Below are 13535 nucleotides of genomic sequence, written 5' to 3'. Positions count from 1 at the left end.
CAACAACTTGAGATGAATCGCTTAATAACATCAGAGGAAATCTCTTTAGCTATTAAACAGTTGAAAGTGGGCAAGGCTCCGGGAACAGATGGATTAACAGCAATTTATTATAAAATGTTGTTGGTTGAAATGATCGAACCTTTAAAGATCTTGTTTACTGAAATTCAGACTGGAGGAGCAGTTCCTCCATCTTGGAGGACAGCTATTGTGTCATTGATTCCAAAGGAGGATCAAGACCTTACTCAACCTAAAAATTATAGACCTATATTGCTTTTGAATACAGATTATAAGATTTTTGCTAAAGTATTGGCTAATAGATTAATGCAAGTTTTGAAACAAAGGATTCATAGTGATCAATCGGGATTTATATCTGGAAGGTATATGAAATATAATGTAAGACAAATTGTAAATTTGCTTGAATATTTGGATAAGAACAACCAAGTCCCTGCAGCATTGATATTTTTGGATGCAGAGAAAGCTTTTGATCAATTGAACTGGCAATTCTTATTGAGAGTTGTTGAGGAGATGAATTTTGGAGAAGGATTCCTACATTCTATTAAAGCTATATATCAACAACAAACTGCACAAATTATAATTAATGGGGGGCTAACAGAGACGTTTAAAATTGAAAAAGATACAAGACAGGGATGCCCCCTATCACCATTATTGTTTGTTCTAACGTTAGAGATTTTATTAATTAAAATTCGAGAGTCCTCTGTGATAAAGGGAATTAAAATAAAACAGAATGATTATAGACTGAGAGCTTTTGCTGATGACTTGGTTGTGACAGTATCTCAACCGATACAATCGGTTATAGATTTGATGGAAATTATAACTCAGTATGGTAAGGTTTCTGGGTTTAAGGTGAATAGTAATAAGACTAAGATATTATCTAAGAATATATCTATGAGTGAAAGGGAAATGTTAATTAAACTAACAGGTTTTGAAATAGTAAAAAAGGTTAAGTATTTGGGAGTGTATATTGCAGCTTCAAATGTAAAATTATATAAGAATAATTATGAAACATTATGGTTGAAGATACAAAGGGATTTAAATAATTGGAAAAAAATACAATTATCTTTATTGGGAAGAATCGCAGTTGTTAAAATGAATGTTCTGCCGAAGTTTCTTTTTTTGTTTCAAATGATACCTATATTGAAAAAGGATGCCAACCTTGATAAATGGCAGAAGGGTATTAATAAATTTATTTGGGCGGGGGAAAAACCAAGAGTTAAATTTAAGATTTTACAAGATGCTAGGGAAAGAGGGGGACTCAAGGCGCCGAATTTGAAACTGTATTATGATGCAGTGGTCTTGACATGGGTTAGTGATTGGCTTAACTTAACTAATAAGAGAATACTTCACCTTGAGGGTTGGGATTTGGTATATGGATGGCATGCATATTTGCTTTATGATAAAAAGGTGGATAGGGTTTTCAAATCTCATATTCTTAGAAGTGACTTGTTGCGTGTCTGGAAAAAGTATTATTATAAGTTAAATTATAAAATACCGATTTGGTGAATTCCTGGACACGCGATAGAAGGTGTATCTATGGGAGTGAGGCTGGATATGTTTTCCTATAAGGACTTACTTAGATTGGAAGGGAATGATTGGCAACTTAAATCATTAGATGAGTTAAGACAAGAAAACATAAGTTAGTTTTGGTTTCAATATACCCAATTGAAAGCTAGGTGGTTGTCTACATGTTAGTTGTCTACATGTTAGTTGTCTAACATGTATCCTAACTTACAGTCTAAATGCTGGAGATGTGGTAGTTTAGAAGCTACCTATTTTCATATGTGGTGGACTTGCAGAAATATAAAAGCTTTTTGGGTTAAAATTTGGTGGAACATTCAAAAGATTTTTAAGAGAAAGATAAAGTTCTCTCCGCAATTGTTTTTATTGGGCATTGTTGTAGATTGTGATGTTAAAGAAACTAATTTGATGTTGAATTTGATAACAGCAGCACAGTTACTGGTGGGACAATACTGGAAGAAGGATAGTTTGCCTACTATAGAAGAATGGGTGTTTAAAGTTTCGAATCTTGCAGAAATGTCTAAGATTTCTGCTTATTTGAAGGATCATTCACAAGAAAGATATATTTCAGTTTGGAGGAGATGGATAGATTATATTAAGAATAAATATGGGACTAAAAAGTACCATTTAGCTTATGAGTAGATTTTAGAGGGATATTGTTATTAATTTTAGTGTTAGTACTTTGTATGTATCAATGTTAAAGGGCAGTTAAAGCACATTATGAATTTGGTTAATTTTATATTTAATTTAATAATAATATTTCTATACCGCCCTTCTCCCTGAGGACTCAGGGCGTTTCACAGGGCAAGAGTAAAATACAAAATTACAAATATTAAAAGGAAATTAAATAATTGCCCGATTTTAAAACAATTGATATATTACAATTATAAAACCCCAAAGATAATATTAAGAATACAAAAATAAAAAACCCCACCAATCCCCCATCAGGCTAGGCCGGCTTGTACAAACAAAAACGTCTTGAGATCACGACGAAAGGAGCGAAGATCGGGCGCCATCCGGAGCTCTACCGGTAACTGATTCCATAGTTCCGGAGCGCCCACAGAGAAGGATCTCCCCCTGGGGGCCACCAATCGACATTCTCTGATCGGTGGCACCCTGAGGAGGCCCTCTCTGTGGGAACGCACAGGGCGCAGGGAGCTTGATGCCGGCAGCAGGTGTTCCCTGAGGTACTCCGGCCCCCTTCCATGGAGGGCTTTGAACACCATTACTAGTACCTTGAATCTCACCCGGAAGACAACTGGTAACCAATGCAGCTCACGGAGCAAAGGTGTAACGTGGGAGTATCGGGAGACTCCCAACACAACTCTCGCGGCTGCATTCTGTACCAGTTGGAGCTTCCGGGTGGTCCTCAAGGGCAGCCCCATGTAGAGAGCGTTGCAGTAGTCCAGACGAGAGGCCACGAGCGCATGAGTGACCGTGCATAAATCATCCTGGCTTAGATAGGGCCGCAACTGGCGCACCAGGCGGACCTGGGCGAAAGCCCCCCTAGTCACAGCTCCTATATGGTCTTCCAAGGTGAGCCGTGAATCTAGGAGGACTCCCAAGTTGCGAGCCCTATCTACGGGGGGTAATAGTTCACCCCCCATAGCAAGAGGTGGAATGTCCGAATAAACCCGGGATGAAGGTATGCAAAGCCACTCAGTCTTGTCGGGGTTGAGTTGAAGTCTGTTCCTCCCCATCCAGACCCGAACCGCCTCCAGGCAACGGGACATCACGTTGAGGGCATCACTGGGGTGGTTTGGGGTCGAAAGGAAAAGCTGGGTATCATCAGCATACTGATGATACCCAACTCCAAAACCATGAATGATCTCACCCAGCGGTTTCATGTAGATGTTGAACAGGAAAGGCGAGAGGACCGACCCCTGAGGAACTCCACAAACGAGAGACCTCGCGGTCGACCTCTGCCCTCCTGCCAACACCGACTGCGAACGTCCCTGGAGATAGGAGTAGAACCACTGTAAGACCGTGCCTCCCACTCCCAATCCCCTGAGACGCCGCAGCAAGATACCATGGTCGATGGTATTGAAAGCCGCTGAGAGGTCTAATAGGACTAGAACAGAGGAATGTCCCCTGTCCCGAGCCCTCCAGAGATCATTCACCAGCGCGACCAATGCCGTCTCCGTGCTGTGCCCGGGCCTGAAACCCGATTGGTACGGGTCTAGATAATCCGCTTCATCCAGGACCAGAGGGAGCTGATGTGCCACCACACTCTCAACAACCTTCGCAAGAAAGTGAAGGTTGGAGACAGGACGGAAGTTGTTCAATACAGCTGGGTCCAAGGCAGGCTTCTTGAGGAGGGGCCTCACCACCGCCTCTTTCAAGACGGCGGGGAAGCTACCCTCGTTCAAAGAAGCCGATATAACTGCCTGGAACCAGCTGCGTGTCCTCTCCCGGGCTGCATAAACCAGCCAGGAAGGGCACGGGTCCAATAAACATGTGGTGGTGCTCAGCCTCCCCATGATCCTGTCCACTTCCTCCGGAGTCACAGAATCAAACTCCTCCCAGGTGATATCGACAAGACCGCCCGTGTCCTGATCGTCAGACTCTGCCCAGTCAGAGTCCAGACCGGTCCGAATCCGAGTAATTTTGTCCGACAGATGTTGGTTAAACTCCTCGGCACGACCCTGCAAGGGATCCTCCCTCACCTCCTGATTTAGGAGGGAGCGAGTCACCCTAAACAGGGCGGCCGGGCGATTATCTGCGGACGCGATAAGGGTGGCGAAGTGGTTAGACCTCGCCTCCCTTATCGCAGCGAGATAAGACCTAATGTGGGCTCTTAGTCGCAATCGGTCGGATTCGGATTGGCTGGATCTCCAACCACTCTCTAGGCCCCGTCTCCGACGCTTCATCTCCCGGAGCTCCGCAGAGAACCATGGAGCTCGACGGGATCTGCACCGGGTCAGGGGCCGCAGGGGTACAACTCGGTCAAGAGCCTCAGTGGCCGTCCTTTCCCAGGCTTCCACTAAGGCATCTGCCGAGCTGTGAGCAATGGAGGCAGGTGGGGACCCCAGCGCCACCTGGAACCTCTGGGGATCCATTAAGCGTCTGGGGCGGTACCATTTAATTGGTTCCATACACCCACGGCGGGGGGTGGCAAGACGGAAGACCAGCCGCAGGAGATGTTGATCGGTCCATGACAGGGGCATAATAATTGGAGAGCCCCCACCAAGATCATCTAACCACCGTCCAGATAAAAAAACTAAGTCAAGGGTGTGGCCTCCCTCATGAGTCGGTCCCAAAATTACTTGCATCAGGTCCATGGCCGTCATGGAAGCCATGAACTCCCGAGCCAACTCAGATGATCCTCCCAGCGATGGTAGATTGAAGTCCCCCAAAACTATAAGTTTCGGGAACTCAATCACCAGCCCAGAGAGGACATCGAGCAGCTCAGGCAGGGCTGCTGCTGCGTGACTAGGCGAAAGGTACACCAGCAGCAAGCCCAACTGCGCACCAGGGCCGCATCTCAGAGAGACTCACACCCGACTATCTGGGGAACGGTGGCCTCCCGCGGACACAAGGTCTCCCTCATAACAACAGCCACACCCCCACCCCTACCCTGAGCCCGAGGCCGGTGTAGCACCCGGAAACCTGGTGGGCAAAGGTCAACCAGAGGAATCCCGCCCTCTGGGCCCAACCAAGTCTCCGTGATGCAAGCCAGGTCCGCCTGCTCACCCTCGACCAAGTCGCGGACGAGAGGAGCCTTATTAGCGACAGACCTGGCATTCAGGTACACTAGCCGGAGCTCGGGAGGCTGCACATCCTCACTCCCGGGACCTTGGGGCGGAGCCAGAGGGTCGGAGTGCCCCACCACTTGTAAGCAGCGGAGAGGCCTTCCCTGAGATCGATACGGCCCTCTGCTCCTACATCTGCTGCGATTCCCTGATGTCGTGGGAATAGGTAACCCCACGACCAGCCCTGAAGCCCCGGAGGCAACCGACCCCCGCTCCTCCCCCCTGCGATCTACATCGGCACTGGCCTGAACAGAGGTTGTTGGACCGCCCCCCTTGTCCAAACAACCAAAAGAACCCTCCCGCCTCCCTAACCCCCTAAAAAATTTAGACAAAAAAATAATCAGGGGCCTCTTGTTAGGTCTACGTCGAAGGCCCCTACCCGTGCCCAGCCAACTCTCAGGGTCCCAGTAAATGGGCCCTTCCTCGAGGTTATAATCAGCTAGAAAGGCGGGTCGCACCCAGGAAGGGGGAGCACCCCTGAGGGCGAACAAGTCCGTGGAAGAATATTTAAGGGAAGGCATAAGAAGCAGTCCGGATAGAAGGCAGTCCATAGATGATAGTCCGTGAGGAGGATCTGTTCAGAGGGTAGATAGGTGTCCCAGACCTCCGTCCAGCCGCTACCACTCAGCTGGGTAACCCCCCCGGGCAGGCCCACCACCGTCCTCTCACGACGGCCGCAAAGCCAATTCTCAGGGGGATGGTAGTCTGGAACAACCACTCTGGGTATAGCATGCCCCATAGAGCTCTCACCTCTAGGGGCAGCAGATGTAAGTTCAAGCCACCCTCTCACGATGGCTAATACCCAGAGTTCTCTGAATCCTTTGGGGATATTGTGTAAAGGGCAATGCACAGTCGATTGTAAAGGCAGAAATAAAGCAAGGTAACAAGCCATCATAGTCAAGTCTGCTAACGGCCAAGTCCCCCGCTGCTCCGCCATTCCTGAAGGTTGTAACTGACCACAACTCCATTGGCCCACAGTTCTATAATTATTAGGGCCTTCCAGACTGTGGTCGACAAAGATTGACTCCCCCAAGTCCACTAAGTTCCCCGGAGCCCCCTCGAAATCCAGAGACACCAACCAGATCACAACGAGTGTGTTGGGGAGCGCCGGTCTTCCAGGGTCCTTCGGAATAACCCGGGTCCACAAGGCTCCACTGGGCTCCACCGGGGTCAACCGGCTAACCCAGGAACCTTCGGGGCCACCAGGAACAATGGGGGTGCCAACCCATCTGGAACATGCAGAACAGCCGGGGAACAGGCAGACCGACCATAACACCACCGCTGAGTCATCGGAGCCGCTGCTGCTGCGCCGCTACGGACGCCGCCGCCGCCATCACCGTTACCACCAGAACGCTGCCGAAGCCGCAAAAAATCCGGGGAAAGCCACCGCCACTGCCGATGGAAAACGGGCCGAAAAGGCCCAGGCGGTAGCGGGACAAACGGTCCGGAAGAAGCAGGCCAGACCGCAGCGGTCGATGATAAAGTGGCCCGAAAATGGCCCGGGAACAACGCCTCCGCCACCACCGTCGCCGTCGCCATTAAGATGGACCAAAAGCGTCGTCGTCGTCGATACAGGCAAAAGCAGAGGCAGACCGACCAAAAAGAACGGGCCAGAGCAGCTCGCAAACAGCTCCGTCGCTGCCGAAACACCGCTGCCGCCGGCCGCCGGGAACGCCAGACGCCGCCGAAGAAGCCCAGAGGACCGCCCGACATAGCAGGAAACTCCGCAAACAACCAGCTCGGCAAGCAGCAAACCGACAGCCCAGCGGAACGCCGACCAAGTTAGCAGAAGCTTTAACCAACTGCCAAAATCATCGCCGCTACACTTCCCCCAACCCAGGGCATAAAAGAAAAACCCTGAGGGGCTCCTAGGACGCCTCTCTTCTCGGACCTGCAGAGCTCAGCCCCACACGACCGCCCGCACGTCCGCCATGTTTGAGGACATATCATCATATTATGGATAATTTTAGTTAGAATATGATTATTATAACTATAACCCTGTATTTAGCTCTGGGAAGTGGGGGGGAAGGGGGGTGGTTTGGGGTGGGTGGGTTTTGGGGATGTATTGTAAAATCTTTTTTTGTAAAACTCTTTAATAAAAAAAAAAGAAAATTGGAGAGATGAAAGGAACATTTCATGCAAAAATGGGCATGATAAAGCACCAAAATGGCAGGGACCTAACAGAGGCAGAAGAGATTAAGAAGAGGTGGCAAAATTACACAGAAGAACTATACAAGAATGAGCTTAATGTCCCTGACAATCTCAACGGGTCGTGGGACTACCTATTCCCACGACGTTCACCGCCCTGAGTCCCTCGGGAGAAGGGCGGTATATAAATTTAAATAATAATAATAATAATAATAATAATAATAATAATAATAATAATAATAATAATAATAATAATAATAATAATAATAATGAGGTGGTCTCTGACCTCGAGCCAGACATCCTAGAATGTGAAGTGAAGTGGGCCTTAGAAAAGCTGAGCAACAACAAAGCTAGTGGAGGTGACAGTATTCCAGCAGAGCTATTCAAAATCTTAAAAGACGATGCAGTAAAAGTGCTACACTCAATTTGCCAGCAAATTTGGAAAACTCAACAGTGGCCACAGGATTGGAAAAGATCAGTTTACATTCCAATTCCAAAGAAAGGCAGTGCCAAAGAATGTTCAAACTATCGCACCATTGCACTCATTTCTCATGCTAGTAAACTTATGCTTAAAATTCTACAAGCTAGACTCCAGCAGTATGTGGATCGAGAACTACCAGAAGTACAGGCAGGATTTCGAAGAGGCAGAGGAACTAGAGATCAAATTGCTAACATAAGCTGGATCATGGAGAAAGCTAGAGAGTTCCAGAAAAACATCTACTTCTGCTTCATTGACTATGCTAAAGCCTTTGATTGTGTGGATCACAACAAACTGTGGCAAGTCCTTAAAGAGATGGGCATACCAGACCATCTTATTTGTCTCTTGAGAAACCTATATGCGGGCCAAGAAGCAACAGTGAGAACTGGACACGGAACCACTGATTGGTTCAAAATTGGGAAAGGAGTCCGGCAAGGCTGTACACTGTCGCCTTGCCTATTTAACTTATATGCAGAGCACATCATGAGAAAGGCAGGGCTAGATGAATCAAAAGTTGGAATTAAGATTGCCGAAAGAAACATCAACAACCTAAGATATGCAGATGATACCACTCTAATGGCAGAAAGTGAAGAAGAACTAAAGAGCCTCTTGTTGCGAGTGAAGAAGGAGAGTGCAAAAGTTGGGTTGAAACTAAACATTAAGAAAACCAAGATCATGGCATCCGGCCCTCTCAATTCCTGGCAAATAGATGGGGAAGAAATGGAGGTAGTGACAGATTTTATTTTCCTGGGCTCCAAGATCACTGCAGATGGGGACTGTAGCCAAGAAATTAAAAGACGCTTGCTCCTTGGGAGGAAAGCCATGGCAAATCTAGACAGCACACTAAAAAGCAGAGACATCACCCTGTCAACAAAAGTGCGTATAGTCAAGGCTATGGTCTTCCCAGTTGCAATGTATGGCAGTGAAAGCTGGACCATAAGAAAGGCTGAGCGCCAAAGAATTGAAGCCTTTGAACTATGGTGCTGGAGAAGACTCCTGCGAGTCCCTTGGACTGCAAGGCGATCAAACCGATCAGTCCTAGAGGAGATCAACCCTGACTGCTCTTTAGAAGGCCAGATCCTGAAGCTAAAACTCAAATACTTTGGCCACCTAATGAGAAGGAAGGACTCACTGGAGAAGAGCCTAATGCTGGGAAAGATTGAGGGCAGGAGAAGAAGGGGACGACAGAGAATGAGGTGGCTGGATGGAGTCACTGAAGCAGTAGGCATGAGCTTAAATGGATTCCAGAAGATGGTAGAGGATAGGAAGGCCTGGAGGAATGTTGTCCATAGGGTCGCGATGGGTCGGACACGACTTCGCAACTAACAACAACAACAATGAAGATGTTGAAGAGTACTGGGCCTAGGACAGAACCTTGTGGTACACTACTGCTTACTTCCCTCCATGTACACACAATACCATTAAGGACTACTCATTGAGTGTGGATTGTCAGCCAGTTAAAAGTCCATCTGATGGTGATGCTGTCTATTTTTTTAAGCTTTCCAAGAAATAGGTTGTGGTCTACTTTGTTGAATGCCTTGCTGAAGTCTAAGTATATTACATCCACAGCATTTCGCTGGTCTACTAATTTAGTTACTTGGTCAAAGAATGATCTATTTTTAACAAACCCGTGGTGGCTTCCGGTTATAACTTTGTTTCTAGATGTTCACAGATCTGTTTTTTGATTATCTTTTCCAGTATCTTCCCAGGTATTGAGGTTAGGCTGATTGGTCTGTAGTTTCCTGGGTCTGTTTCCCCCCCCCCTCTTTTTTGAAGATGGGAACCACAACAGCTCTTTTCCAATCCTCTGGTTGTTCCCTAGTGCTCCAGGATTTTTGAAAGATAAATGGTGCTAGCCAGAAGTACATTTTTTATACCTTTGTAATCTACATAAATATGCCAACATTTGTGGAAAGAACAAGGAGGCCTTGTATAAAAACATCCAAGCAGGAGTCACAGATGCTCCCTATAGAGATATCTTTGCTGGAATGAACTCTTGCATGTGCAAGGGCTTGGGAATTTATTTGGGCAAGTAGAATCACCCAGAGTCACCATACATGAGGAAAGAAAGGAAAAGAAAAAGAAAAAGAAAAGAAAAAAGAAAAGAAAGGAGTTCCTACAGATTTTACTCCACTAGTGGTTGTCAACTAAAGGAATAGAGAGAATCAGAATAGAGCTGGATGGGACCTTGGAGGTCTTCTGGTCCACCCCCCCTGCTCAAGCAGGAGACCCTATATCATTTCAGACAAGTGGCTGTCCAGTCTCTTCTTAAAAACCTCCAGAATTGAAGCACTCACATTGTCTGAGGGCAAGCTGTTCCACTGATTAATTGTCCTCACTGTTAGAAAGTTTCTCCTTAATTCCAGGTTGCTTCTCTCTTTGGTCAGTTTCCAGCCATTGTTTCTTGTCTTGCCTTCTAGTGCTTTGGAAAATAAATTGACTCCCTCCTTCTTGTGGCAGTCTCTCAAATACTGGAATACTGCTACCATGTCCCCCCCCCCAGTCCTTCTTTCCTCTAGACCAGGGCTTTTCAACCAGTGGTACGGGTACCACCTGTGGTACATTGACACCTGGCAGGTGGTACACAACCATCCTAGAAAAGTGGTAGTAGGGGAGGGGGATGAGCTGAACTGGTGGCAACACTGCACAAGCCTGAGCAAGAGACGCTGGAGCTGCAGGGCTGTCAGGGCTCAGCAGAAGCCCCAGGATCAATGCTTCTTCGGGGCTGTCAGGGCTCAGTGGGAGCACCAGGATCAGCTCCAGGCTCCAGCTGGAGCTCGGCGCTGATCCTGGCACTTCTAAGCCCAGAAGAAGCACCGATCAGCTGGAATGTTGCAGCATCTCCAGGGTCTTGTGATTTACATTCAGATGCTTGGCAACTGATTCATATTTATGATGGCCACAGTGTCTCAGGGTCGTGTGAAGTGACCAAAATCTGCTGCAACCAAACAGCAGATGGTGGTGGGGGGAATAAAAACCAGACTGGCCATTCTCACATCCTGCAACCGTTCTTCATATGTTTTAGTCTCCAAGCTTTTAATCATCTTAGTTGGTCTTCTTTGTACTTTTTCCAAAGTCTCAACATCTTTTTTGTAATGTGGTGACCAAAACTGGATGCAGTATTCCAGATGTGGCCTTACTAAGGCTTTATAAAGCGGTATTAATACTTCATGTGATTTTGATTCTGGGCCTGTTTAAACAACCAAGGATTGTATTAGCTTTTTTGGCTGCTGCTGCACACTGCTGGCTCATGTTTAAGTGATCGTCCACTAGGACTCCAAGGTCCTTCTACAGTCACTGTTTTTGAGCCAGGTTTCACCTAATCTGTGCTTGTACCTTTGGTTTTTCCTGCCCAGGTGTAAAACCTTGCTTTTCTCTACATTAAATATCATTTTGTTGGATAGGGCCCATTGTTCAAGTCTGTCAAGATCTTTTTGGATTCTGAGCTTGTCTTCTGGTGGGGTGTTGGCTATTCCTGCCAGCTTAGTGTCATCTGCAAATTTGATGAGTTCCCCTTCTATTCCCTCATCTAAGTCATTTATGAAGATATTGAAGAGAACTGGGCCTAGGACAGAACCTTGTTAGTGCTCAGCTGTACTTCAGAGGAGATTGGCGGCATAAACATTTCATAAATAAATAAAAAATAAGTAAATGTATTTAGATTTAGTTGGACTGACTTTATTTTTTAAATTTGATAAGTGTAGTGGCCTTTCTCCCTTTTCCCTTTTTCTAATGTGCTTGCTTTATACCCAGAGATTTTATTTACTGTTTTCTAAGAGAATTTCCAATTAAAAATTTCCCCACTGTGTATAGTTACACAGCAATGTTTTGTATTCCAAGACTAACACAAGGTTTATTCTGTTTTTGATTCCTGGGCTTTAGGTAGGAAGAATCAAGCATCCTTAATGTAATTTTCAGACACTGGGCTGAAGGGAACAATGCTGGGAAAAATAGTTAAGAATTTTCTGCTGCATGGAGAGCTCGGTGACTTGATCTGACAATGGATTTCCAGTATCTGCCACGGTGGTAAATGTTGGCTAGAAAAAGAAGTAGGTGTGGAAAAAAGAGTGTGGAAAATTTTGGATTGTGGATTTAGGATAAGTCAGAGATCAAACAAGATTTGTAGAAAGAGGTTCAGAATGAGTAAAAGGAAACACTGCAAGAATATGCAAGCAGAGCTCCTAGCCACAAAGAGAATGATTGGACACCATTGCATGATAAAGGTAAAGGTAAAGGTTCCCCCGCACACGCGTGCTAGTCGTTTCCGACTCTAGGGGCCGGTGCTCATCTCCGTTTCAAAGCTGAAGAGCCAGCGCTTGTCCGAGGACATCTCCGTGGTCATGTGGCCGGCATGACTAGACGCCAAAGGCGCACGGAACGCTGTTACCTTCCCACCGTAGTGGTCCCTATTTTTCTACTTGCATTTTTACGTGCTTTCGAACTGCTAGGTTGGCAAAAGCTGGGACGAGTAACAGGCGCTCACTCTGCTACGCAGCACTCGGGATTCGACCCGCCAAACTGCCGACCTTCTGATCGACAGGCTCAGCGTCCTAACCCACTGAGCCACCGCGTCCCTATCATTGCATGATATTGTTTACTTATTGTGTTAAGGCAGTTTCTTTAACCTAGAGTTTATTGAATGTAAGTAGTCCTCAAGTTATAACCTTAATGGAATCTGCCCATCACAGTCATAACTCATGACAATTCTAAATTGGATCACCCATGTGACCAACCCAATTTTATGACTTTTTTTGCAGCAGTTATTATGTAAATCTAACAAATTGAAATTCAATGGTGAAAAAAATAAGGTTCTACATTTAGGCAAGAAAAATCTAATGTACAGATATAGTAGGGGGTACCTTGCTCGACAGTAGTAACTGTGAGAGGGATCTTGGAGTCCTAGTGGACAATCGCTTAAATATATTACACTGAAGGTCACCCCAAAGCAGAAGACATATGGCTTGAACCTCATCTAACTGCACAGCCATCTACAATACATTCTGGGGGACTTTTTACCACTGACTCTTCATTGAAACAGAGCAATCAGGATGGGGTATTTACAGATGAGAAGCAAGGGGATGAGTGCCGTTCTCTGCAATTAAGTGCAGAGCTTCCAACAAAGAAATATGAGAGGGAAGGTCTTGAAGAAAAATGAGAAACAGAGGAAGATTTAATCATCACCTTTTCCCCTATTGACAACAGCTCCACTTTTTGGGGAAGTTGGTCTTACTAAAGACAATGGGACTTACTTATGAATAAAGGCTGACAAGATGCAAATTGCACAGGTATTTGCACATCAAACTATATTTAAAACTTCCAGATGTTTTTCTTCTGATATTCTATAACTTTGCACCTACATTCCTAGTGTCTTTGAGTGAAGATTGGTGACTTTTAGCAATACTACAGACACAGGAAACACCTTTGCTCTTAGGAGCAACTGCTAACAAACATTCTTGAGGTACACCTTTCCTAGAAAGAAGAAAGCAACAGTGCCATTTGCCCTCTACACAAATCTGGGGAAGCAGAAGAAGGCTTTCCCCACCAATGATTTGTACCACAAAGCCCAATAGGCTGAATAAGTAGATATGAAGGCGAAAATGTTCAATTGACAAGTCTCCCTG

This window comes from Vipera berus (genome assembly GCF_964194415.1).
Source record: "Vipera berus genome assembly, chromosome: 1".
In the NCBI taxonomy this organism is placed as follows: domain Eukaryota; kingdom Metazoa; phylum Chordata; class Lepidosauria; order Squamata; family Viperidae; genus Vipera; species Vipera berus.
This window is presented reverse-complemented; position numbering follows the sequence as displayed.